Source organism: Hippopotamus amphibius, chromosome 13, assembly GCF_030028045.1.
Source record: "Hippopotamus amphibius kiboko isolate mHipAmp2 chromosome 13, mHipAmp2.hap2, whole genome shotgun sequence".
In the NCBI taxonomy this organism is placed as follows: Eukaryota; Metazoa; Chordata; class Mammalia; order Artiodactyla; family Hippopotamidae; genus Hippopotamus; species Hippopotamus amphibius.
In genome coordinates this window covers 63,137,967-63,165,267 of record NC_080198.1, presented here as the reverse complement: position 1 = coordinate 63,165,267, position 27,301 = coordinate 63,137,967, and positions in this window count along the sequence as shown.

The following is a 27,301-nucleotide window of genomic DNA, read 5'->3' as shown; positions in this document are numbered from 1 at the left end:
TGTTTCTTGTGGCATCAGGTTTCCAGTTTTCTTCCTAGCCTTCTCCCATCTCCAATTTCTCTGATCAGTCCTTCTCAGCCTTCTTTCCTAAATCTGTTTTTTGAATTTTCTTATCCTCTACAGTTTAATCTTGGATCCTTTTCTTTTTTATATTTTACATGTTTTTTCTTGATGATATCCTTTACTCAGTAGCTTTGACTATCATTCTCATCACCTAATTTTCTATCACTGACCTCTCCACTGTAATTGCCAATTTCTATATTTAATAGAATATTAAGCAGAAAACAAATACAAAAGTCCTATGTGGAATTTATTTTTATCTCTGGAAAATTTGTTCCTCCTCATCTTCTTCTTATATTTCCCATGTTACTTAATGGCACCACTATATATTCAGTTCCATGGCAATTACCTCTAAGTCCTTTCTCTTCCTGATGCTCCATGTGCAATAAGTTAACATCTTGCAGCTTCATCTAAATCATATCATTTTGTTTGTTTTGTTACCATCAAAATCTAGGTTTTCATCATTTCATAGTTCTTTTCTGTTGTCTCTGAAACACAAATGCTCTTCTACATCAGATGCTTTGTTTCTAGAATAGTTTAAGTTCCTCTGTCCAATAGCCTAAACAGTATCACAGGTATTACAGTCTAATCAAAGTTACTTGTATCTTATATCCTAAATTGAAATGGCTATAACCCTCCATCTAATATTCAAAAAATTAACTATTGCCCCAGGTCTACCTCCCCTCATTCAACCCTCTTTATATTTGAGAGTATTCAGAATGAAGTGTCTCATGTGGCTTCAGGAATAAGTCTGGCTGTTCCCTTTGTTGCCCCAACACATAAGTTCTTCATAATAATAGTACTTACTCTCCTAGGTACAGAAACCACTTGATACTATTTCTCTGTGTGATGGGTGATAGAAAAATTCTAACTTCAACCTGGAAATGTGTAAATATCTTCTCCAGCTTAGTGAGATGCTTTGATCTCTTGGTATTGAAGTGGCACTGCTTGTGTCCTGATTCTTACAAAATTCTGAACATCAGCTTCATTTTTCTCATCAACAAATGCTCAGATAACACAAAGATATACTCTTATACATGATCCACTAAAACAAATATGGCTAAGTTTTATTTTTTCTTTATGATTTTCTCTGCTTTGTTTTGTTTTACCTTCCTCCTGTTTAACAAGATAGGCAGCCCTGAGTTTTCTTTCTGCACATTATGTCTGTGGGATAATAGCTTGCTATTATTTTAAATCCTAAATCCACTGATGAGATTCAGTGAAGTGCTCCTAAAAGAAATATCAAGAAAAAAGGATGTGTAGAAACGATATTTGGAGAAACTCCATAGGTGTGAGGGTGAAGAGTAAGGATTTCCTCTAGACACAAGAAAAAAAAAATCTCAGGCTAAAGGGAAACAGTGAGAAAGATGCTTGTGGTTTTGCAGAAGATGAGACCCTGGTCCATCCTCTCGGCATTGTGGCAGGGAGGCAGAGATATGCTGAAGGAAATAGCTGTGCAGTATTTCTGGGTCCTGTGAAGCATTGCCTTGCTCTGCTCATGAGAAGAATTCAATTCAAAGCAGTGGGAACTCGAAGGATTAAGCACACAGAGATGATGGGCATCTCAGTGGAAAACTTTGACCCATGGAAACTAAAGACCATGGTATGACCTATGGATACCTTGAAGCAGGAGCCCAAGACCAGCCAGACACCCAGGAAGAATGGAGTTTATGCTTTCTGTCAGCAATAGATGGGGATTAAACCCACATTTTCTACCAAAATTGAATCCTTACCTAGCAAAGTTAAAACTAAAGATGACTCAGTGTCTTATCAAGACTCACTTATCCAACACAGACTAACACAACGTTGTAAAGCAATTATACTCCAATAAAGATGTATTTTTTAAAAAAAAGACTCATTTACCAAGTGAGGATTTCTCAGGGAGACTTATCAAGGAGGAAATACCACCTACTCTGTTATTCTATCTCTGGTTGCCCTGAGGGGTATGGAATGTAGTATATTAGCATAGCACAGTAGTCAAGAGCATAGGCTCCAGAGACAGACTAATTCTCACAGCCAGTGAATCTAATACTTCCTATTGCCGGACCGTGAAAAATTAGGTAACCTATCTAATTTTGATCTGGTGTAAAAAATGATAATGTTACCTTTTTTCATACAATGACTATGAGAGTTAAATGAGATCATGCATATAAAAGACTCCAAAGAGCACATGGCATAGACTGAACCCTCAACATGGTGGTATTATTAGCCCCCAGTGCCATCCCAGGTTGATTGAACGGTCTCAACTTTCCAAGCCAGGTGATGCTGTGCATGTAGGATATGCTTTCCTAAATAACCCATTTAGTTCAGGAATATAGATTCCACTCTCAGTTTAAGGGTTAAGGGTGGAAGCAAAAAGTATTCAATTTTGTTTTAAGAAAGCATGGATTTTAGAGAGGAATGAGTTGTCAAAATAATATTTTGATATTTTAATTCATGTACCGCCCACCCTCTGCCCCAAGCAGTTTTCTCCCTGTCACTTTTCCCATTCAAATAGAGAGCAGGCACATTAACTACTTCCTTGCCCGAAAGACAGTGTATGACGGGTTGCCAATTTCCAAAATTAATTATCTAAGTCATAAATCACTGTAGATACCCCTAAGAGAAATCACAAGAGAAGATTATTTAAAGCTAGAGTTTGCTAGAGAAATTGGTTTGTGAGTGGAGCTTCCCAACTGCACTTGGAAGAAAGTTTCCCCAGGATGGCGAGTATACAAAACAGAGAGATCTCAGGAATGAAAAACAAATCCAAGCTAAGCTCCATTCAACTTCAATCGCTAAGGAGTTTGCAAGACCCTAGAGGGAAATGGTTTTACGATGCAGCTAGACAAAATGTATTTGTCACAGAAGGTAACAATCAACTGATCAGTGAAGTAAAAAGACCCTGGGAGAAAACAGTTTTATGTCGTGGTTATACAGAAGGGACTATAAAGATTTCAGGCCCCTGAGGTGACCCAAAATCGTAAGGCAGTCACCATCCTGAAGAAGTTCTGTGGACAAGGTAGTCGGCATCTCTAAAAACTTATGAAAACAAATGATCAAAGACTAGGGACACCATCCTGTTTCTCCTCGCATATGCAGATGGACTCCTCCCTCCCACTCCAGATATGACCCTGGAAATTAACAGTGAGGAAGACCCCAGAAATAAAGCACAGTGTTGTGGAGAGGGAGCTTGCTGAGAATACTGAAATTTAGTTTTCTGACAATGCCAGAGCTAGGAGTCTGAAATGAATTTGATTTACACAAATAAAACAAAGTTTTGGACTGAGACTCATACTTCTCAAAAAAAAAAAACATCTCAGAGAAAAATCCCTCCCTTCCACACAGACAGACCACACCTCACATTTTTTAGTATAATGCTCCTTTGGTCTACATAGTCTCAAACAAATGCATTTTAGTTCATGGTTTTTCTCTTCTCATTCACAGAACTAGTGACCTGATTAATTGATTTTACCACAATGAAAGAAATTGCTGTGAGAGTAGGGACAAGTCTCCTCTTTCAACAAAACTAAACTTAAACCTCCTCATGGCTTCAAAAAGAAGTATTTGGACTTCTACTTTTCTCACTAAATTATCAGACATGGGTCAAGATTCCATGAAACTCAGCCTCCAAAAGTAGGTTTTCTTAAGTGTGAGGCTTAGGAATGGAAGCCTAGTCCCACAATGATGGCAACAGAATGCCTCCTTGCCCCTTTCACAGCTCTTCTGATACATCATCTCGGTGACATCAGTAGTCTCTACCAAGTCATTCACAAGACAGCCCCATCTAAATTTTCCTTACCAATGTCACTTCTCTAAGCTTCTTTTCACATCCCAGCCATGCTAAACATATTCCAACATATCTTCAGGAGTCCTATCTCCTTTACCTACACCTTTCTATTGCTATGCTTCCTGCTGTCATCCCCCTTTGCCACACCCACCAGCATTGTTCTCTATCACTATGAGCTCTCTTCATTTTCTAAGAACCTACCCAAGACTTTATTTACTTCCTTAGGCAAAAGAGTGCTGCCTTGTCTTCTGAACTTCCGTAAAACTTCCCAGTGTCTGCATTATAACACTTACTGCAGAGACTATAATTATTTATGTGTCCCTCTCTTCTCAATAAACTATAGGCTTCTTAAGAAAAGGGACAAGGTTTATTTTTCTTTAAATCTTCAAAGCTTGCATAGTGCTTGGCTTAGATAGAAGCTCAATATTGATGAATGAATGGCTGTATGAACGAGTACAAACTTCAGAGTCCACTGTCCAGTTATTATTCTGAACCACTTGCATTAGTTCAAGGCTTTGTGTATGTTAAAGCTCCATGAGAAGAGAGTCCATCATGCCTGTGTTTAAAGGATATACATTTTTTGTAGTTTCAGTGAAACACCGTTTATAAAAGGCACTGATATTTCATTGCACAGAGGTGCATAAATGTTGTTCTGTCCACCTTTTGATTGAAACAACATAAAAATGAGGCATCAATAACTGTATAGGGGATTACAAGGTAAGACTACCCCCAGTGATATGGGAACATTTTTCTGAGGTCTGTTAGGTAATCTGACATTTTTTAGAATGGAAAAAAACAAGTGTTGGGAGAGGTCTGCCACCCCTTGTAATTGCCTGCAGGACTGGCTTCATTTGCATTATTACTAAAAAATCTAGTGATTCTGAGCAGACAATTATAGCATTTAAGCAGTTTTTCCTCTGTACTCTTCTTGAAGATGGAGTTTACAATTGTACCTCATTCCTTGAAAAAGTGTCCTCTATAATAATAAGAAATGGGAAGAGGAAATTTTATGTTATTGTTTTTTAGGTCACTGATATAAAGTTGGTTAACTCAAATGACTAGTAGAGGGCATGGCTTGTATAGTTTGGATTACATTTACACTGCCAACTTTAATGGATCAGAAAAATATATGTATGTGAAAAAGAAAAAAAGGTGAAGACTGAAGCTTAATTTCTATCCCTAAAATGTAGAAAGAGAAATATATTAAAAGCAAAAAAGAGCATGCTGACTTAAGACAATGGAAAAAGAGAAATGACTATTCCTCAAGTGAGAGAGTAGACAGATGCTCTAAAGAGTTAGCTTTGGTTTCTGGATATTAAGAAAAAATGTTTTATAAGGTCTGGACTTCCTAGCTCTAATGAAGGATGATTTAGAAGGTGAAGCCAACCCCAGTCATCTTCCAACTTCACACTTCAAGAGCTGCCAATGTCTATGGTTAATGAGGTGGACTTGGAGCCATGCCCTTAATTACTTGACCTTGTGAAATCCTATTTCTTAAACATTCTAAACCCATGACCCTCTCAAGCTTTCTTGTTCTGTGTATTTACAATAGCTAAGAAGATCCTCTCTTGTTTTCTTTATGTACTTTGAATTATAAAAACTAACATGTGTCATAGACAGTTTTTCAATATATTGAGCTTATTGGTGATTTTGACATGTGTTTTTAGTGTGGAATTTGCACCATGTGTCAGCTCTCTTTATTGAAAGTGAGGGTAAAATATGAGAGCTCTACAGCTCTACATGAGCTGGCATGTAATTATATGTTCTTTATGAGTGTTATTGAAGGAAATCAGTAACATCAAACATACTGAAGGCAGAAGGGAAGTTTTTAAACATCTTCATATTTAATTTTGTTTATAACTTATACATTCATTACATATATATTCAAGTATCTTTCACTGAAATTTTTACAAAGCAAAGATTATTTTTGTGGGAGAGAGGCTTATCTGTAGTGGAAGAGAGTGCCTCTACTGTGGAACAGAGCCATAAAATTTTGCAGTTCAGTGGATTTAGAGAAGCTTTTTTTTTTTTTTTTTTTTACTCACAATGTGGTACTATGAAAAATAGGACTGAGTGTGGTACAAATTAGTTACTCTATTATTATTAGGAAAGTATATGAAATTGAAGACAAGAAAATTTAATTTGTATACTTGGAAATAGCTGAGAATAAGCATTTTTATTTTCAGTATACTCTAGATTTTGGCTTATATGCCACTGCAAGATTCATTGGGCTATACAACACTTTTATTTAAAAATATAACCAATTTAAATGAGACACACCCAATGAGGGGGTCTGGTTACAAACTTTAAAATTAAATTAGATTTACTGAGTGCTTCACAAACTTTCTGAACATGACTGAGCCAATTTTGAGAAGACCTGTACTGATTGGTTATTTGAGGTAGAAGCCACATAACTTCATGGTTTCAAATGGATTCAACTGGAAAAGAGACACAGCCCAGCATTTCTACACATGTTAATTTTGAAACTGAAAGTAATAGCCATAAACTAAGGTAATTCTCAAGTAAAACAGAAAAAAAGAAAAGAAAAAAATTTAATCCCAACTTACATCAAATTTTGTACATTTATAAAGATAGGAAATTTGATTTTAATTTGTTTCTACATTGGCATTAAATAGAATCATCTGATGAAATTCTGCAAAGGGACAAGATTTCAAAGTGTGTAAGAAGTATCTAGGGAATTATTAAAATACAGATTTCTTCACTCTACTCTCAATGATTCTGATACTTCTAGGGTAAGACAGAGGAAGTTGCATTTTCAACTATGAAACCAAGACATTCTGATGGAGGTAATTATTTTTAATACATTTTGAGAAACTCAGTCTTCAGGGCAATTCTAGGCACCATATGCTCACTGCTAATATAAGAACCACATATAGTCCACTGTGAATGGTACTGAGCGTAGTCCAATAATGAAATGGTTACTTTTTAGAAATTCAAATCTCTAGTAAAAGATATTGCCTAATTTCTGCTTTTAAAACACAATTTTGTCTTCTTGTGGAAAGAAGGATTGACTATTTGGAGGATTGAGCTCAAGATTGAAAAATTACAGTTTTATCATAGCTTTAGGCTATGGTAAAGAATACTATAGAGTAAAAGTAAACTTGTCTCAATGTTTCTGTCTTTTTCTTTTTTTTGTATTTGGCTGCGCTGATCTTAGTTGCAGCATGTGGGTTCTTTGCGGCAGCATGTGGGATCTTTAGTTGAGACATGCAAACTCTTAGTTGCAGCATGTGGGATCTAGTTTTCTGACCAGGAATTCAACCCAGGCCCCCTGCATTGGGACCACGGAGTCTCAGCCACTGGACCACCAGGGAAATCCCTCAATGTTTCTGAATACCTTTTTTTTCAAACCATTCACCCTACTCTTTCATATATCTAGTTCTAAGTGTCTAATTGCCTTTGCTATCAATTCAGCTCTTCTGGGGGTAATATTTCGAGCATTTAACAACTAGTAAGGCCAGGGCAACTGTCAATCATACAGACTCTAGAACCAGGCAGAATGGATGGAATCTATAAAAATGTAGTCAGCAACAGAAGATCTGTCCTGGTGTCTGCCCAGCTGAATTTAAGCCATTTGGTGTTCCAACTAAGCTAGTTCACCTAAGCTTGAGAGACTTTTTGTTCTTCTTCTTGTTTAGTTTCCCATGAATCAATATTTTTGCTTCTTTGTCAATATGAATTTCACTTATGAATTACACTATTTTCATAAAAACTTTGTGTTTTGATAAATATATTCTTAGAATAAACAAACAAAATGAACCTTAACTGAAGGAAGGTGCTCTACTTATCAAAATTTTCAGTACTGTGGTCTGTTAATTGGAAGTTATGTTAGTATAGATGACATTGCTAGGTTTTTCACTAGGAATTATTTATTTGCTGAAAAAAATTATTATGCCCATTTTATGCCAGAAACTGTATTAGGGATGTAAATGTAACTATCAACAATTTTGTATAAATAATTTTGTATATATAAATCTTTTTATAAAGAAAACCTATCCTTACCTAGTTGACTTATACGAGCAGGTATCAGTTTGTGGGGTGGGGGGAAGGACTGAAAGAAAAGTTTTATCTCCATGTTGCACCAGCTACTACAGAGGCAAAGGAAGTCAAGAGAATATTTTATTTCAAGTATCCTTAGAGTGGAAGATGTGTCCAGGTCTACCTTTATACCCTACCTATAGCCTACATATTAGCTATCCCATATTATAACATGGTGAGCTTGAAAGACCAAGTACCTTCTTTAGGGGAAAGAGGGTTGAAACCACTTTCCCCTAAAAAATGCAGTATAAAATTGTAATGTTTCAGAGGGCAGAAAACATAGCCATGCAAAATAGAACATGATGATATGTGAAACTCGATATTTATTTGTAAAACATAAGGCATAGTTCTTTTGCTCCTTTAAATAGCAAATATTTTCTATATTTTCTCAGGATAAAAAAACAAAACCAATGAATGATAACCTCTTTTCATCCCCCATGGAGTTATCTATTATATCAAAATGTGCTTTTAACCTGCAGACATCATATTCACACAATGGTGAATGAATTTAAAAACTACAATGAAACAAAACACAGGACTCTCCTGCCTCGCATGGAATAGGAGGGAAGAGAAAGCAGGGAGAAAGTTTGGTAACCAGGAAGGTGTGCTGAGAATTAAGCATATATGGAAATTATCTCTATGCCTCTTTTCTATCATCAATCAATCTTTCATTTATATAAGATTTTCTGACAGTTAAAAATAGTAGTTTTATTTCTTGGAGACTAACAATCATTAATGATGAGAAAATTTAGGGGAAATGAGAATATGTTGAATAAATTATAGTAGAATGTATAATGCTCACATTTATCTATATCTCTGGATATAATTATATACGTGTGTGTGTGTGTGTGTGTGTACATACACAGAGATAGATGATAGGTAGATAGTCAAGGTAGAAATGTTTGAAAATTTTAAGAAACAGTTCACAAATTCTAAGTAAAATGTAGAAAGTAGAAGAGGGACATGGCTTTCTTGAGCTTCAGGAGTCAGTTGATATAGAGTTTACACCTGGAAATCCTTAGTTCAGCTTTTTTCAAAAATGTCTTCTCTTTCATAATCCCAAACTAGCATTTGCTGCAAAATGAACCTGTGACCTAATGAGATTTTAAGTCATCCATGGGTTGAAATATCAGTAATAATTTTTTAGGTGAGGGGATTTCTCTAACCAAGAGGAGTAACTGCCTTGCTACATTAATGACGAATATGTTGACTTGTTGCTACTAATATGCAGTTAATACTTGGAGTAGAAAGATATATTGAAAGTGGAGTTAATTTTAAATGATAACCAATAAGGAAAATTGCTAACTTATAAACAGCTAATAACATTAAATTAATCAAATTATTAACTTGCAGGTTGAAGTATAGAGGCACAAAAATAAGGTAAACATTTTACTACTTTCATGTTTAAATCAGTATAAGGCAATTTTAATAAGAATTAATATCTCTGATATTACACCTACACTCATACCTGTAAGTTTTCAAATGCAGTTCTGTCTATTCTGCCTGAGCAAATACTAGTATTTTTTAGCACTTTAAATATTTTATGTCAGGTACCAGTACTATTTTTCCCAGTAAAGTGTTATTTATGGTTAGTATTACAATAAACCCATCACCAGTATGAGAAAGAAATTCAATTTTAATACAGAAAAATATATTTTAAAATAATAACCACAGAGCTGCCTGATTTGATGCAGCATTTTTCCTTCAGGTTCTTTAGCACTCTTCTCCTTCTCATCCTCCACACCCCACCCAACACATGCATAACTTGAGCCATTTTCTTCCTGGTCTTGGGTGGCCTGACTCACTAACAAGCTTCTTCAGAATTAGAGATTTTAATGCCAGATAAATGACACTGATATCTGTTAATTAAACTACTCTGGGGTTTGATAGACCCAGAGATCTTTTATTATATTACTTTATCAATTCTGAGGAAATCCATTGTTTCAGTTTTGGGTTAAGTCTTTTCCATTTTAAAGACATCAACTATATAAGATATATATTTAAATTAAAAGTTCCTTTCTTAAATTGATATTAAAAGAATACTTTTCTTAATTTTCAGGATTATGCTCTGTATGCATTTATATCATTAATAACCTGGAATCTGGAATCAGACTGACTGGCTTTGAATCCCAGCTCTATCACTTTTTAGTGATCATGGGAAAATTTCTTAAATTCTTGCGCCTTGGTTTCCTCACTTGTAAAAATGGGGATAACAGTAATTTGCCACATTAGGTAATTAAAACATTTTGAGGGATTAATTAGTTAAAATATGTGATGTTTTCAGAAGAGTACCTGCCATATAATTATTATTTTTAACTATAATATTAAAATATTGTGTAATAGTAGAACAGCATAATAGTATTGCTCACCTTATTTATGTTTAAAAGTGAAAATTTAAAACCTTAATGCCATCTTTGAATCCCCAGTAAGTATACAAAGAGAAAAGATTGATATTTATTATTTGTCACTTTAAAGTCAATTTTTATCATTTGTTACAAATTTAATAGAAAATCGGTAGAATTGACTTAGAATGACTTTATAAAACCTGAAATACTAAATCACACACCTCAGAAATATTCATATATTTTCTTACAGCAGTAAAATATTGGCATATGAAAAAGCATGTGTGAAGTCAGTATCAGTGTGAATGAGAAGGCCAAGTTCTGATTTTAAAAAAGCAAAGCAAACTAAAAATTCATGGTTCAACTTACTGTCCATAGATTTAAATACTGTTATTGTGCTTTTAGGAGTTGATTAGTTTTAAAATGTGTAATGTAAGACTTTGTCTATGGCTTTATAGACACAGGGAGCCACTTATCAAATCCAGAAAGCTCAGCAGCCCGTACGGCAGTTCTGTGGAAACTTCTCTTGAAAAATCATAAACCCATAGGAAAGAACCACTAGAAGTCATTCAATCTAACTTTTTGACTGTCCACACATGTACATTTAGATTATGTCCGATTTGAAGCACTTATTGCATAACATGGTTTATATTAAATTGCTCTTCCATGTTCAAGTATAACTTATTCATTTCAGTTGCCTCTACACAGATTGTGTGGAGTACCAACATCAATGCATATGGAAAAAATGTATCATTTTGACTCAGTGGAATTCATTCTGATATGCAGTTTTTTCTTAATACAAGTGAAAACTTTTCACACTCACTCCCAAGTCAATAATACTATATAATATGATGTTATAGATCATCAATGTGATGGCAGTTTTGCAAATGTTACAGCAGCCCTATAATTGTTATTTCCTTCATTTAACAGATGATAACACCGAGGCTCAAAAAGTAAGTGATTTGACTACATCTATGTAACAGATTAAGGGAGAGAATAGTGACTTGAGCAAAAACTTCTTGGATCTACAAGTCAAGGTCTTATTTAACACTATGCTACCTTTTGCAAATTACACTTCAAGTATACCTCAAGCTGTATTTCTAAAATTACTCTTAGATGCATGCTGTAAGACTTTTTCATCTCCAGTTAAACATTAAAATTTCCCAAATTTCATCTTTTTCTTTTAGCTATTAAAAATACTGCTTTCTTCCTCTATCTTACAGCTTAATATAGTAATAATATTTATTGTGTACTACAAGGCAAGCATTATGATCAACTCTTTCCAAGATTATTATACTTAATCTTTGTAACAACACTGTCAAGAATTATCTCAATGTAAAAGATGAAGAAAATATGGTTTAGGATAGTTAAGTAAACTGCAGAATTGGTGAATGGTAAGAGGTGTATTGAACCATGTTAGTCAACTCCAAATTCCATGTTCTCAAACATTCCCTTGAATATCTTGAAAAATAAAAATGGAAAGAAAGATGAACAAGGAAGAAAATATAATGGGGTAGCCTACAGGCAAGTGAATGAAGCTACAAGGCCTGAAATAAGTATTTTAAAATATATGTTCCAATAGCTCCTAAAGAAGAAATTTTTCAGAGTAATATAACAATGTAAAATAATTTAAATTACATAGCTAACTAAACTAAAAAGAGAAAACAAGGGAGGAAAACTGAAATATTGGAAATTCTTAATAGAGTTAATAACGGTTTAGAGATTAATGTACAGGATGGGACAATACGGGAACAAAAAGAGCGGAGAGTTTAATGGGAACACACACTTTCTACACGAAGGTAACAAAGATTCTGGAAGACCCCAAGGCTGCCATTAGGAGAGTCTGGTACAATCCAAGACACAAAAGAAGAAAAGAAAAAGAGAGAACATGTTAGTGGTTTCATATTTCTTTTGGCAACAAGAAGTTTCAGAATTACATCTGTTTTTCTGTTTCCCTTTACCTCTCGTTCTGCTGGATTTGAAATTCCAAACCACCAGTAAATTCTACCCTATACCTTGCTAATCCTGCCTAAAACACAGAAAAGTGGCAGTATGATTATTTGAAAATAAAGTCATTCTATCCTGTTCTTCAAAATTGAGAAGTTATGTTGTTAGGATTTGATCATTTGGAATAGTACAATTCATCACCTTTCCTCATTCGAAGTAGGTGAAGGAGAAATGGAGATACAGGAGCCAAAGGCAACAACATTGACTTCATTGTAAGAAACATCTAAACTGAAATTGGTTATTTTCTATGTGTGTACATATTTGCACCTGGGAGTCTTAGGTGATAAAATTGGCAAGTAGAACTATGACTTCTAGAGAAAATCCTGGGGCCCTACTTCACAGCACAAAATGGGCACTGGGACAATAACACCTGCATTTCAATCTTTATATGAATATCTTTGGGTCAGGAAATAGTATTTTTGGCCACAGCCTTTTCAACATTCTCTTAGATGGCTGTGAAAATCTTGTGCAGAGAATGTATTCTACTCCAGAAGTCAAAATAAACTAGAAAGCTCTTCCTTCATGAACTTCATTTATTTAATGTAACTGATGCTTACTACCTCTGTGACTTTGGGCAAGTCACTTTCCATGGTCCACTCTATTTTCAATCTATAGATGTGTTGTTTAAGGCAAGATAATTTATGTTTGTTTTAAGTTTTGGTTATTACACTTATAATAACATGACTGAAATGAATTGTCAGGCAATAGACATTAAGTACTTTTTTAATAACTGTACTGTTTACAGGATAGATGGGCTTCAACCATTTAATAACTAGGTGTATGTCACTTATATGTTAAATATTTGATTACATTCTTAACATGGCAACCAAAAGAGCAAGTTATTAAGGACATGCTTGTATTTCTGCTACTGAATTCAGGATGCCTCCAATATTGGTTTCACACTTTGGTGAAGGATTTGGAGACCCAAGTGCTGCTCCCCTTTCTCTTTTCTTTCTTAGTAACTGCTGCCTCAGAGGATAAAGGGGCATGATGCTTACCACATTTAAATGTTTAATGGCACTCTGGAGTTTCCTTGCAATTTACACTTTAGAAAGCATAGCACTCTTGTAAATTTTAGAACTTACAAGTGTCCCTTTCCCCACAGGAGCCACTAATCTCACAGGAAGGGAAGGGGGGGTGGAATCTCACACAGTTTAGAGATTTACAAGTCTGTGGTGAAGTTTGGGGTGTAAATTGCTGGGAAACCCATGAGTATATTTAAATATTTAAAGCTAAGGGGCACCTAGGTGTTCCTCTTGTTTGAAACTAATTAGATCAGGAGTTAGAAGGGGGAGTAGGAAGACGTCTGGCCTCATCCCAAGATTTAAGCCCTCTGCCAAAAAGAAGGGGGAGTTCATTGAGCTGCCCAAGTCCCATTTTGTATCAAGCATTTAAGTTAAAGAGTAAGAAGACTCTCAGAGCAGGCAGAACCTGTAACTTACATGGTTGATTAATAAGAACAAGGGCCTTGCTTCTGGAATTCAAAAATCTTCAATGTTTAAGTGCCGTGATTGTAGTTTCCATAACATAGTACAGGGCTTTAAAATCCTCCATTTTTATTTTCTGTTAACTGAGAATGTAGTATTGGACATTTCAGAGTAGTCTCTTTCCCTTTTAATCCAGTGGTAACAGAATGTTGCCAGAGGGTCATTTTGACACGTAACCCAATAGAACCACTGCATGACCTCAGAAGAAGGTTTCAGCTCCACAATGTTGTACCGCCCAGCAATTAAGAGCATTTGGAAGCAAAAAGCTCTGGGTTTGAATCTCATCTTTTTCACTTAAGAGCTATGTGATCTGTGCAAATTATTGTTTTCTCATTTATAAAATCTAAATGATAATATCACCTATCTCTGAAGATTGTTGTGTCAAATAAATTAGAACAAATAAAACACTTAGCATTGTGCCTATCTCCAAGTTACTGTTCAATGAACGCAGCTATTGCTATTTTTGTATTTGTTTCTAATGACATTTTTAAAATCCCTGTCACTATTATTCACAATTCTAATTTAAAAAATTAAACCATACTGAAAAATAGCAGTCCTCTGCTCATACTTTCCTCATCCTTGATTCCCTCTCCTTGAATACTTCTTGTTGTTTCTTCAGATATATCACTTCTGACTTCTAAATAATGTGCTTGTATTTCTATTTCTTGATTTGTTAATTTTTCTGTTACCTGTTTTCAGTCCCATATCTTACCTATAATCTGTAGTTTCTAGTTCTCCCATTCCATATTTTCTGTGATTCTGTAGCCTGAATTAGCTTGCTTCTCATTGGTATATTTCATTGCATATGGTTACTCTCATTTTTGATTTTTTTCACTTACATATTTTTATATATTTACTGTCATTTCATTGGGGTCATGAGAGAAAGGAAACAGTGCATGTGTTCAATCCCACCATGTTTAACTAAGAATAACTTTATTGATATTATTCATCATTTTTCTCTAATAATATTCTTATTTCCATGGATAGTTAACGGCATATATGTTTCAGGTCCTCATAAAAAATGGCATTCTCTATACTGACGTCACCAAGACAAGTTATATTTATGACTATTCTGTGTTCCACACTTCCACTTTTTTTAAATTTATTTATTTATTTATTTATTGGCTGTGTTGGGTCTTTCTTTGCTGTGTCAGTTACAGAGAGCGGGAACTACTCTTTGTTGTGGTGCGCAGGCTTCTTATTGCAGTGGCTTCTCTTGTTGTGGAGCACGGGCTCTAGGTGCCTGGGCTTCAGTAGTTGCAGAGCATGGGCTCGGTCGTTGTGGCTCACAGGCTCTAGAGCACAGGCTCAGTAGTTGTGGTACACGGGCTTAGTTGCTCCATAGCAAGTGGGATCTTCCCGGCCCAGGGCTGGAACCCGTGTCCCCTGCATCGGCAGGCAGATTCTTAAACACTGCGCCACCAGGAAAGCCCCACTTCCACTTTTTTAAACCATTCTTTTTCATAAATTTAAAAAAACGCTTTCTTTACTTTCTATAGTAGGTTGCATTGTGCCATACCTCTCTCCCTCAATTCATATCTATTGGAAGCTCAGAATGTGACTTTATTTAGAAATAGGGTCTTTACAGATGCAGTTAAGGTAAAGATAGAGATGAGAGCACACTGGATTTGGGTGAGTCCTAAATCCAGAGTGAGCGTCCTTATAAGAGATAGGACACACAGAAGACACAAGGAAGAAGGCCAAGTGAAGACTGAAGCAAAGATTGGAATTATGTTACGATAACCCAAAGAAGCCTGGATTGAACCACCAGGAGCTGAGAAAGGAAGGAAAGGATTCTCTCTTAGAGTTTTCAGGGGAAGTGTGGCCCTGCTGACACCTTGATTTTGGACTTCTGGCTTTCAAAACTGTGAGAGAATAAATTTCTGTTTTTATAAGCCACCAAGTTTGTCACAATTTGTTATGGCAGCTCTAGGAAAGTAATATGCTCTCCAATCTACAAAAGTTGCACTTAGATCAAATACTACTTATCTCTCATTTGACCATTTCAACCTTCTTTCCACTAAATTTTCCTCTCCAGTGAGTTCTCTGTGCTGTTTCCAATGACATTGGTCCTTTGTTATCTATGTTTTCTGTCTTTCATTTTGACCAGGCTAACCACATTCATGGTGACTTCCTCTTTTGCTAGAGGTCACTTAAAGTTGCCTTAGACTAAGATACTTATTCAAAATTACTTTGAGTCTGGATTCCCTCTCCTTTGAATTAACTATCTTTTTTCTACTAATTATACATCACTTGAAATTCTTTGATGTGTCAAGAAGTTGACCTAAATTACTAATGAGAGGAGATGGTATACATCCAGTGTAAACATGAATTGTTTATCATATCATTAAAGTTATATCTGGCTTACTTTTACACATAAGACAAATACTTGAATATATTTCCATGTTAATGTCTCGTTACTTTATATTTTAGATTATTAGTGTTATAATGTCCATATTTCAAATAGCTAGAGTAAAATTATCAACTTCACATGTTAAATTCTTTCTAACAACCTAATAACTCATATCATGACTTGTTTTACAGATGCTAATAAAGAAAATGTTAGAAAAGTACATATAATTTTTCAGATCTATCTCAGGATTTTTGTTTGTGACAACACAGACCATAGCTAATAGCACTAGAATAACTAAAGTAAGCAATTATAAATCACTTTAACAATAAAAGTGCCATGCAAATGTTCAGAAATAATTCTTCTCTCTAGATATAATAAAATCATATATATTTCATAACTTTATTTTAGTGAGACAAAGATATTTTATGTTACTAATGAAGTTTAAACTAGATTATTTGTTAATGGGTGGAGCTAGAAATAACTAGAATCACATTCTTTAATTTTTGAATTCATTTCAGTGGAAGAGTAAGAATTCCCAGATGTTGTGATGCCATTAAAATAATAAGATATGATGAGTTTTTGTATAAGTGAGCTTTTTTTATAGAGCAAAATACTTTATATTATACAAAACAATGATTCTCACAATTTTTGTATTATATGGGCTTTAAACTTGCTGAAAAAATATTTATGTTTTTAAAATTAAATTGGTAATTAGTTGGTAGGATTTTTTGACCCCCAATGTCCAAATCAGACAGTATAAATAAATCAGAAATCTCACATTTATCCATATTTTACTGATAAATTCAATCCAAAATTCTGGAATCCATGCAGTTGTGGGAATTCTGGAATGCACCATTTGACAATTGAGCATCTTCTACTTAAAAGCAGATAGACAGAAGAATTTAAAAACCTAACTAAGGTGTTTTAAAAGTGTAAGCTTTTTACATGTTCCTGAATTACAACAGATTCATTGCATATGTAAATATGCTTGATGTCTATACCTTTAAAGTGTTTAAGAGTATAGAAGTACATTCCAGGAAATAACAGTTCAGGAGAAAGATCTTTCATTGCTGAAATTTATCTAGAGGGAAAATTCTGATCAGTCTTGTGAACTCTTGTCTGTTATGAAATGAGCCAATTTTAGATCCAAACTGCCATGACATAGATTGTTATTATTTCATATCTAATATTTTCAGTTGTCTCTTACTACAAATAATTACTCACTTTCTAACATTTAATGCAATTTTAGCCCATACACGCAAAGCTCCTTTTGATCAGCAAACCTCATCCCCAATCTCTGTCAACAGCATTAGAATGGCCATGAAGTTAAATACAAAGCAAAATAAAACAGAGAGTTCTTAAAGAACATTTGTGCTCAAATTTGGAAGAAATGAACTCTCAAACAGGAAAATGCCAAATCTCTTCTAAGTTCCAATGCATAACTATCTCATTTATTTCACTTTTTCTTCCTTTTTTTCATGTAAAATTTGCCACATTTCTTGAAATTCTGCCATTTTGGAAAACACAAATGGCTTTAAGAGGAGGAAGGTGTTAAAAATCTTTTTCAGATTAATGTGATTTAACTTAAGCAGTCCCCATTTTATTTACTCAATGCACATTGATTATGTCCTGCTCTGCTCCAAGCATTTTAAGGGAATAAAGGGGTTGAGAATGCCTTGGTTGAGAACACCTAGTGCAGTTTTGAAGCTCTACAATGAGGACCTATAGTAATACATTGGCCCTGTGCATGTTCTAATATTGAGGTTCCTCTTTTGCAATTTTCCAATATATTTAGTTTTGTGTCCATCATCATATAATAGTTAAGATAATTAATACATATATGGCTTGTAAAACACTTTCAAACTTATTCAATACTTTCCACTTATTCTTTCTGCCTTTGTTTACATAATAGAAAATATTTCACGTATTACAGAATAGAAAGTATTTCATAAATGAGTGCTCTATCTCACTGAAGATTATATAGCTGACAAGTTTGGGAACCAGGTTTTTGCATATCAATTGTAGTGATTTTTTCTCTGAGTCCTTCCAATTCTAAACTATGCCCTCAGATTCTCCGACTGGACTGGAAGTTCACAGGGAGTAATGAACTTGTAGAGATACTAGCTCCGTGATGGCATTGAATCAATTTTGCCATGTTGGCTTCTAGTTCCTTCAAAGCTGAATTCATTTCTCTGTTCTCTGCTTCCTGCTATTTACCTCAAGTCTTCTGGTGTTTGGATTCATTCCCCTCAAATCTGGATTCCAATATGTTTTGCTTCAACATTAATAATCCCATTTTCTCTTGTTCATCTTGCAATAGGTAAATTGATTTCCTGCTCCTTTAATTGTTGATAACTGTTTGCTTCTTCAATGCCTGGATGGTCATGTTCATCTTGAGCACAGATAGTTTTGGGTGACCAGATTCACACATTTCTTCACTCTTTTTCCATGGATTTTTCTCCTGGTATCCTTATTTGATAATCTTTAAAATAGCCAATCCCCATTGTCTCTAGTCTGAAACTCTTTGATGCAGAAACTGTTCTCATTTATCTTTTGTGTTCATCCTTTAGTATAATCTTTGGAACAAAATTGATGCCTCAATACATATTTTTTAAATTAATTGTAAAAATAACACAACAATAACCAGAGCTAAAGTTTCCATATTGTTTATATTTTGTCTACCATTGTTATAAGAGCTTGAAATACACTGTTCAATGTATCTTCATAAAAACTTTATGAGCTGGTTACTAGTACTGATCTCCATTTTACAGATAAGTACACAAAGACACAGGATGATTAAATAAACTGCTTAAGGTCATAGAATGCATTAATGGCATTTAGGGCCAGGATTTGGGCCCTAGAAATCTGGTTCCAGATTCTGTGATCTTAACCACTTTTCAAATGAAGGAATGGATGTTTACACGTTAAACCTTCATTTAGTCCTAGGACTTTCCCCACATTTAATGGACCACTCCAGTACACATGAATGGATATACACCTGAAGGTTGAAAAGGAACACAGAAATAGAGATGCTGACCCAAAGGAAAATTTCACCCATCACAATATACTAACTAGTGTTGTACTTTACTTGCCCCTTCTTCCTTCCTCCTGGTTCTCGAATCCTAGAATCCATCTCTTAGATTATGTATTTCTAAAACACATGAGGTCTGTATTAGGCTAACCTAGAAAACCAATATTGCTTTAAGGTAAAGTTCATTTTGAATTCAAAACAAAAACACTCATAAATAAAATTTCATGTTCTCAAGTTATGGTCCTACCTACATATAAACACACACACACATACCTAAACACATACACACACACACACACACAATCTTGTTTCTTTTGAATTAGGATGTCCCTTCTTGCAGTGTACAATCATAGCTTCCCTTTCCTAGACAAAAATTGCTATTACATAATTTTACTTTCAAAGTCTATTGCTAAAAAATTAATTAATTATTGAGGTATTTATGGAAAGAGTGGCCTAACTAAAGTGCAGCAACAGCAAAGGAAGCAAAGCTTCTGAAAGTGAAATGAGATCATAAATGTCCTCCTTAAAGACATTAATGAGGACAGTGAATGGGAATGTAGTATTTGAGCCATTTGGTGAAATTGCAATGCCTTGTTATTAAAATTTTTCTTTGCTATAGCAGAGGGAAAAAAAAAAAACATTTATATTGGGCCAAATTTGCTAGGCTCTAAAGACTAAATTGGTTTTGTGATTCTTATTTTTTGAATTTTGGTGATGATGATGTTGATAATAATTTTGTTTTGGTTTTTAAATCCTCAAGGCCAAACACAGTGGACTTATGTCATCTTTATCACCACTTAGAATCTGTTTATTTGTAGTGATCTACACAGGAGAATTATACTAGGAACATATTTGGATGCTTTTCACTGTAGACATTGTTCTGTAACATATAACAGGAATTAAAATTTATTATGCATTTTGTATATTAACATAGTCATCCATAACCAGTATGTTTAAGGTTCTATATCATTAAATATACCACATCAGATACAAAAGCAGAAATCTTCAAAGGTTTATAAGTCAGTTGCATAGTTAGGCACTTGATAATCAAGAAAATTCATTTGGAGAGGAAAAAAGGCAAAAGAAAAACAGTTCACTCCTAATCATACAAAGACATGAATCATCATTATCATAAGGTATCTAATTGCTTTGAACGTAAAATGAGCAAAACTACATATCTTCCTTTGGATCCAATTGCAAAGGGTCAGATTCTGGCTCTATCATTTGTTATGTGTTATAGTACCAGAAAGTAACTATCTCTCCATGCCTTAGCTTTTCTGAAAATCAGGAACCAGTGAGGAAGTGTGAGGATTATCAATACTTGTAAAATGCATAGAACAAAGCCTGGGACAAAATAGGTCCTCCACAAGTGATAGTTATGGGGTAGTTCTTCTTAGAATTAGACATAATATGATAATCATAAGATATTTCTAATCCCATTCAAATCACTCATAGCTTAATATCTTGAAGAATACTGGATTAGAAACTAATTTTTGAATACCTCCAAATTAGCATGACATCCCTTGATTCAAAATGCTAACACTTTTATGCTAAATCTTATAAATTTATTAATTTTAAAGTTTTTCTTCTTTTCAGTTATTATTTTACATGTATACAAATAAAGATACCTAGAAAAATGATAGAACATAGATCTTTCAGTTTTTATATGTTTAGTGGCACCAGTTAATCATAGAGAGATTATAGGGATGATGACTAATAAATTAATTCTATCATTGGGAATAGGACCTACTGATCAAAGATGCAATGAATTTAAAACAGATCCATTAATCCAAAAACACCAAGTACACACACACACACACACACACACACACACACACACGACATATATTCCATGTATTCGTATATAGTAGCTGAGATCCAATGACATGATAAATATATTCACACAACAGAAATGAGTCCCCAGAATTGTAAAGTTGTTATTGGAGCTATAGCCACTGGCCTTTTGGACTCTAAGGATTAGAAAATAGGTGTGGAAGGAAGGAGATTGGTTCCTAAAAGGAAGCCACGAAGAGTTCTCTGAGTGACATGGTTCTTCCTATTCAGTCTCAATGATTAAATCCTGGGACTGAGGAAAAAAGAGATTCCCTCTACTTCTAATTGTGAAAAAATAGATTCCCTCTTCTTCAATTCTGGAAAAAAAAAATGGCTGTTGACTTGTTGGTTGGAATATGCCACCATAGAAACCTGCTGACCTCAGGAAACAGAGATATAGGAACACAGCCTTTGACCAAGTATTGAGCCAAGTCGCCAGCTGATTCTGTGATTGGATTTCTGATATCCTGGATATGTTATGGAATGGAAACTGCCATTTTAATGACTGCATCTCGTCTGTGCCAGAAGAAGACAATCTCAAAACTTCATAATTGTTAGAAAAGTGGAGAAAATAATGAAAATGCAAAATAAAATCAAAGAAAAACAAGCAAACACATACACACACACTCACCAATAACAATAACAACAAAATAAAATCAAAATGCCAAAATGTTCCCATTTAAAACATGCCTACAAGTCTAAATTTCTTTAAAAATTCAAGAAATTAAATAATAAAGAAGACAGTATGAAATCAAATAATGAAATACACATTCACTTCAGGAGAAATTTATGTTAAAATCAATCTGAGAATTTAAAATAATTGGAGTTTGGATGCTCAAAAAGAGTCATAGTTTGTCTTAAAAATGAATTATACATATGAAACTAAAATTAGCTCTATAAATAAGAATGTTAGATAAGCAAAAGAATAAATTAATAAATAATAAATAGTTTTATAGAAATTGTAATTACTGAAAGGATAAACTTTGTGTGATCCACATATGAAAGTTAACCCCAAACTAGCACAGAGCAAAAAAATTTATATCTGTGACATGATGTATAGTTTCAAAATTCCCACCAGAGATATGAGAAATTGAAGTGAAGGAAATTTCAAAGAATCAATATTTGAAGGAGAATAACCAGGATGGTTCCAGAATTGATGAAGTTTCCTGAAATATAAAATTCAATGCAAGTTCCAAGCAGACAAGAAAAATTATCACCTTACATCTGGTCAAATCAGAGTGAAATGGAAGAATAACAAAGATATAAAGAATAAGTGACAAATTTATGATAGAAAATATGCAGCAGACTTTGCACCACCAATGACTGCATCTTCAAAGTACTGAGTGTAAATAATGGTCAACTTAAAATTTAATATTTAGTGGATATATCATTCAAAGTGAGAGTAAAATAAAGTTAGTTTTAGACTAAAACAATAAAGATTTTAAAGCTTAAAACTCATATATTACTTTAAAATAGTTTCTTTTAAAATAAGAAAGTAGAATCAGAGAAAGGTATGAAATATAAGAAACAAAGTTGAACAAAGTAATTGATAAAGATATAGTTAATAAATCCAACTGTTTAAAAATTAATATTTTTGAGTTTGGTTTTAAAAAGGTAAAAAAATCAAGACTATCATATAAATAAGATAATAGTGAGGATAGAGAATTTAGAGGGTACTTATACTAAAGTCATGTGTGTTTGTTAGGTTACTTTAGTCATGTAATTATATTTAAAAGTATACTCAAAAAATAAAAAGAATAATGTCTGTTTCTTCAAAATGATCTGAGGGAAATAAATGTGGAAACCTCATTACAACAGAAGGCACAAAAATGGAAAAAGTAAAAAAAAAAAAAAAAAAAAGGAAATGAACAGCAATCCAAAAAAAAATTAATAGAAATAAATACAAATGTAAATATTTACAAAAATTATGAGTGGTTAAAATAATCTATAGAAATACAGAGATTAGCAGGTTAATTAAATAAATCAAAATCTAGCTGAATGACTTAAGAACATTATGTTTTAATCTCCTAATTTATAGAGATTGAGGGGATTAAAGAAAGATGAAAATCCATGGAACATACAAAGTCTACTCAAAAGAAAACTGGTACAAAATTAGAATGGCAGACAAGATACAGTTAATAGAAAATGTGCTAATATATATAAAAAATGAACAAAAATAATCTATCAAGAAAATAAGAATTGTGAGCTTGTTTGTACTTAACAGCATAGCCTAAATATATATACTACATATATATTTTTAAAGCTATAAAAAATAACAAAAAGGAGAAATTGACAAATTCATAAGCACAGTGGGAAAGAATTCAACACATTATTTTAGAAATTGGTGGATTAAATAAAAATAATTTTTAAACAAAAATATTCTTTACAATATTAAATTGTTTAATTATCTATAGTTAATATCTTTGCTCACAATTGTTACTTATATCCCATATCTTCCTTCTCTAATTACAGTTGACCCTTGAACAATGGGGGTTGGGGTTGTTGAGGGCATCAAAAACCCCATATAATTTTGGAGTAGGACCTCTGTATCTGCAGTTCCATGGATTCAGCCAACCACAGACCAGGTAGTACTATAGCATTTATTGAAAAACCCATATAAGAGGTCTCACACAATTCAAATCCCTTTGTTCAAGGGTCAACTGTACTTTATTTCAGAAGATCATGCCTTCAAACACATTGAAGTGAGGGTCTGTTGGTTATAAATCCTATGGTTATTTTATGTATGAAGGTACTTTTTTGTTTGCTTTTGAATAATAAGTTCACCTACTATCAAACTTTAAAAACTAGATTTTAACAACAAAATTATCAAGATTGATATAATAGATTAATACTGGATTACACAGGGAACAATTAAATAAACTGACTTCATTTGGTCACAAGAAAAATTTCAACAGAGTTTAAAGACTCAATATCATACTGAATGTGTTCTCTAATTATAAGGAAGTTAAATTAGAAAGAAGCAATAAAAATAACATACATATATTAGAAACCTGTAAAATTCACACCCAAATAATTCAAGAATTAAAGAAGAAATCGTAATGAAAAGTACTATATATCTAGAAGTGAATAGCAATGGCAAGACAGCATATTAAACTTGTAAGAAGCAGCTAAATAATCCTTAAAGTGATTTTGTAATATTAAATCCATTTAGTTACAAGTAAGAAATAATAAAACAATGATTATGTATATTTTTTGAAGTGTTCTTTGTCAGATTTTGATAAAATATTTTTTTTATTTCTGGTTTTACTGAAAATAAATTTTGATAAGTCTATTTCTTCAATTCAAATTCCTTTCCTGAAGAATGAAGGTAAATTTCAGGGATGCCTTATAAGAAGGATGCTCATATAATTTAACATCCAAGCTAGGGTGTTTTTAAGAGTGAAAGCAAAAACTGTTAATAATCACACTAGGACAATAGGAAAGAGCTGAGATTCATTACCATCCTGTTTCTCATAGCTAGAATTTATAACATTTTAATATTTCCATAAATCCGTGTTGTTTATTGTTTCAAATTGTGCCATCTATTTCAAGGATTAATTTTTGTTTTATAATTTTATGTTTAGAACAAAAGTGTTACGACTCTGTTTTAGTTAGCATTTCTAATTTTTTCATAGTTGTTAATTTACTTGAAATCTTTGAAATTATTTCCTTCCAGGTCATTGTCCACTTGGTTTCTAAAATGAATTTTTTATAAACTTTTATAGCTTTTTTATTTAAAATTAAAGATTATCTAGATAATACATACAGACCCATAAATGAATTTGTTTCATTCTGCTATAATAAATGTGTTTGAAATTATGAATACTTTAGAGATGATTCTGAAAGTCCTAATAAACAATAATACTCTAAGTTCAGACAGTTTCTTAATTCTGTAAAACTCACACACAGCAGCAAATAATTAGTGAAATTTCACACCAGGGAAGTAGAAGCAAAAACTATCATTTTGAGTAAAGCATTTTTTCACCTTGTAAAATCGCCAGGTGGCCTACTCAATTCCCAGCTTACATAAATGTCTAACAATTAAATGTGACTTTGAAGAAGCATCGTCTTTAAACTTTATATTTTTACTAGTTTTTAAGCTTGTAGAATGTGAAAATGTACAGGTAAGTTGCATTTGTGAATTTGGTATCACTGATGCCAATATGCACAGATTTATATTTTAATCTGATTGTTTTCATAGGATGTATTCCATGCAACAGGATGAAAGCTCCAAAGCTCCTCAGAGATTGCCAGGTCCATCCTATGTTCTCTTGGGGAATTGCATTAATCTCTGGGACATAGTGAGATGCTGAATTCTAAAATTCTTTAGATCAGAGCTTTTAGAACCTTTTGCCTTCCTTTAATATTCTAATCCTTTTATTTAAATGAGATCTACATATAACTTTTTAACATTTTCCTTATTTCCAGTAGTGCTAAATTTAGCAAACTGGGCCTTCTTAGCAATTATCAACCCAGTTGCCCTATTTGACTGAATTATTGGTACTGCTTTACTCTTTCTTGACCAACAGTTATGCTCCTAAAATAAAGTTTAGATAACATCATTTTCCCTTTTCAAAATTCTTCTGACTTCCCAGAAATAATTCCAAAATTTTCAGGAAAGCGAAAAGATAACCTGACCTGGCACCAATCAACCTTTTCTCTTTTGTTTCCTGCCACATCTTTCCACCACCACCACCACACATTCTTGACAAAACATATTTTATATAATTGAAAAAATCACTCAATTTTATTTTTCCTGTGTCACCTCTATGAGAAAGTAGTCCAGATTCTCTCTCATTCCATCCTGTATGAGTTTCCAGCATCTTGGAATGTCTTATTTTCAAGTTGCTGTAATAAATATTTGTTCTAAATTGTAAACGATTTTTGATTAGAGGTGAGAGTTTGCTTCTCCTCCCATTCATTCTGGGGAATTATAAAGATTACCTATAGCAGGAACAAAAAATTTTTAATTATTTTAGTAATCCCTTAATGAGACCTCAATCTCTGATTAAACTGAAGAGTAAAAGATGACACTTCAGTTTTGAGGCTTTTAAAAATATCTAAAGAATCCTTTAAGCTTTTAACATAAACCAGCCTATTAGAGGTGTCTTCATGCAGTTATCATCTGGTCATTCTCATGTGCTTGGCTCTTTCCACAATCAGTGCCAATTGGTGAATCTCAATCAGTCATATAGCAATTGGAGCCTTTAAGATTGCTGTGTTGTAGCTTCATCATTTTCACTTTATATCCCTTTCCTTAGAGGCAGAATTTGGATAATTTGAACAGAGACATGTAGACATTCATGAATTTGGACTGGCAGAGGAATGTGGTTTTAATGGAGTACATTTTCAAAGAAAAGCAGAACACATGTTCTGCAGCTGAACTCACAGAGATCCTGATTTAATGAAACAGTAGTAGCCACCTCTTCTATAGTCCCTCAGTAGCAACAAAATGGTGGCACCAAAGGGAGAAAAATGTAACCTTTCACACCTTTTTTTCAATCTTAATATAAATGCATTAGTTTTCTGGAAAAAAAATGAGCTGAGGAAATTATAATTCCCTAAATCCACTATAAAAGGGGAAAAATGAAGTAATAAAATTATAGCTTCTATTTAATTCTCTGACACAGTGTATCTCCATGTTAAATATATGATCTTTCATGAAATAACATATAAGTTTAGGCACAGGCTCCTACTGTCTATTCTTAATGGTATTTCATCAGCCCCTACGTGAATAATGTCTTACTTCTTTCAGAACTAACTGAGCTGTGTCTACTTGTCCAGCTGCTAGGAGAGAGGAGGTTACATGTTTTCCTCCAAGCCTTTCTTTGGTAGTCCTTTTTATGGGAGAATTTGACTTTTTCTTCAGGATTACTTATTGGAAGGTTGTAGACAAATTAATGAAGTCTTTTAAGTTATTGTTAGAGTAGCTGATGGGTTTAAAGAGGCTAATTAAGTTTACTTCCTCTTCCAAATGTAGTTGGATATTTCTTTTTCAATTTTAAGAAAGAAAACTAGCTAAATCAATGGATCTCACTGCTATTAATTATATTCTTGTTCATTTGAGGATAAGTGGAGGATGCTTCAGGGTCAGTATTTGGATTTTCTATCAGTTTTAGAGCGTAGGCTGTGTGGAGAACTGTGTCTTTATACAAGTGCCTGTTGCTTACTGCCAAGTGACTTTATGTGATGCCATATCACTTATAAACTGTTACCCATCACGTGTATTTCCCAAATCAATATCCTCAATTTTTCATATAATTCTTCAGGGCAAAAATATGAAAGTAACCACACATAATATATTATTTTGATAAATACCCTGGGATTTTCTTTTTATGAGTTATTGTTATTTTTGTCTCA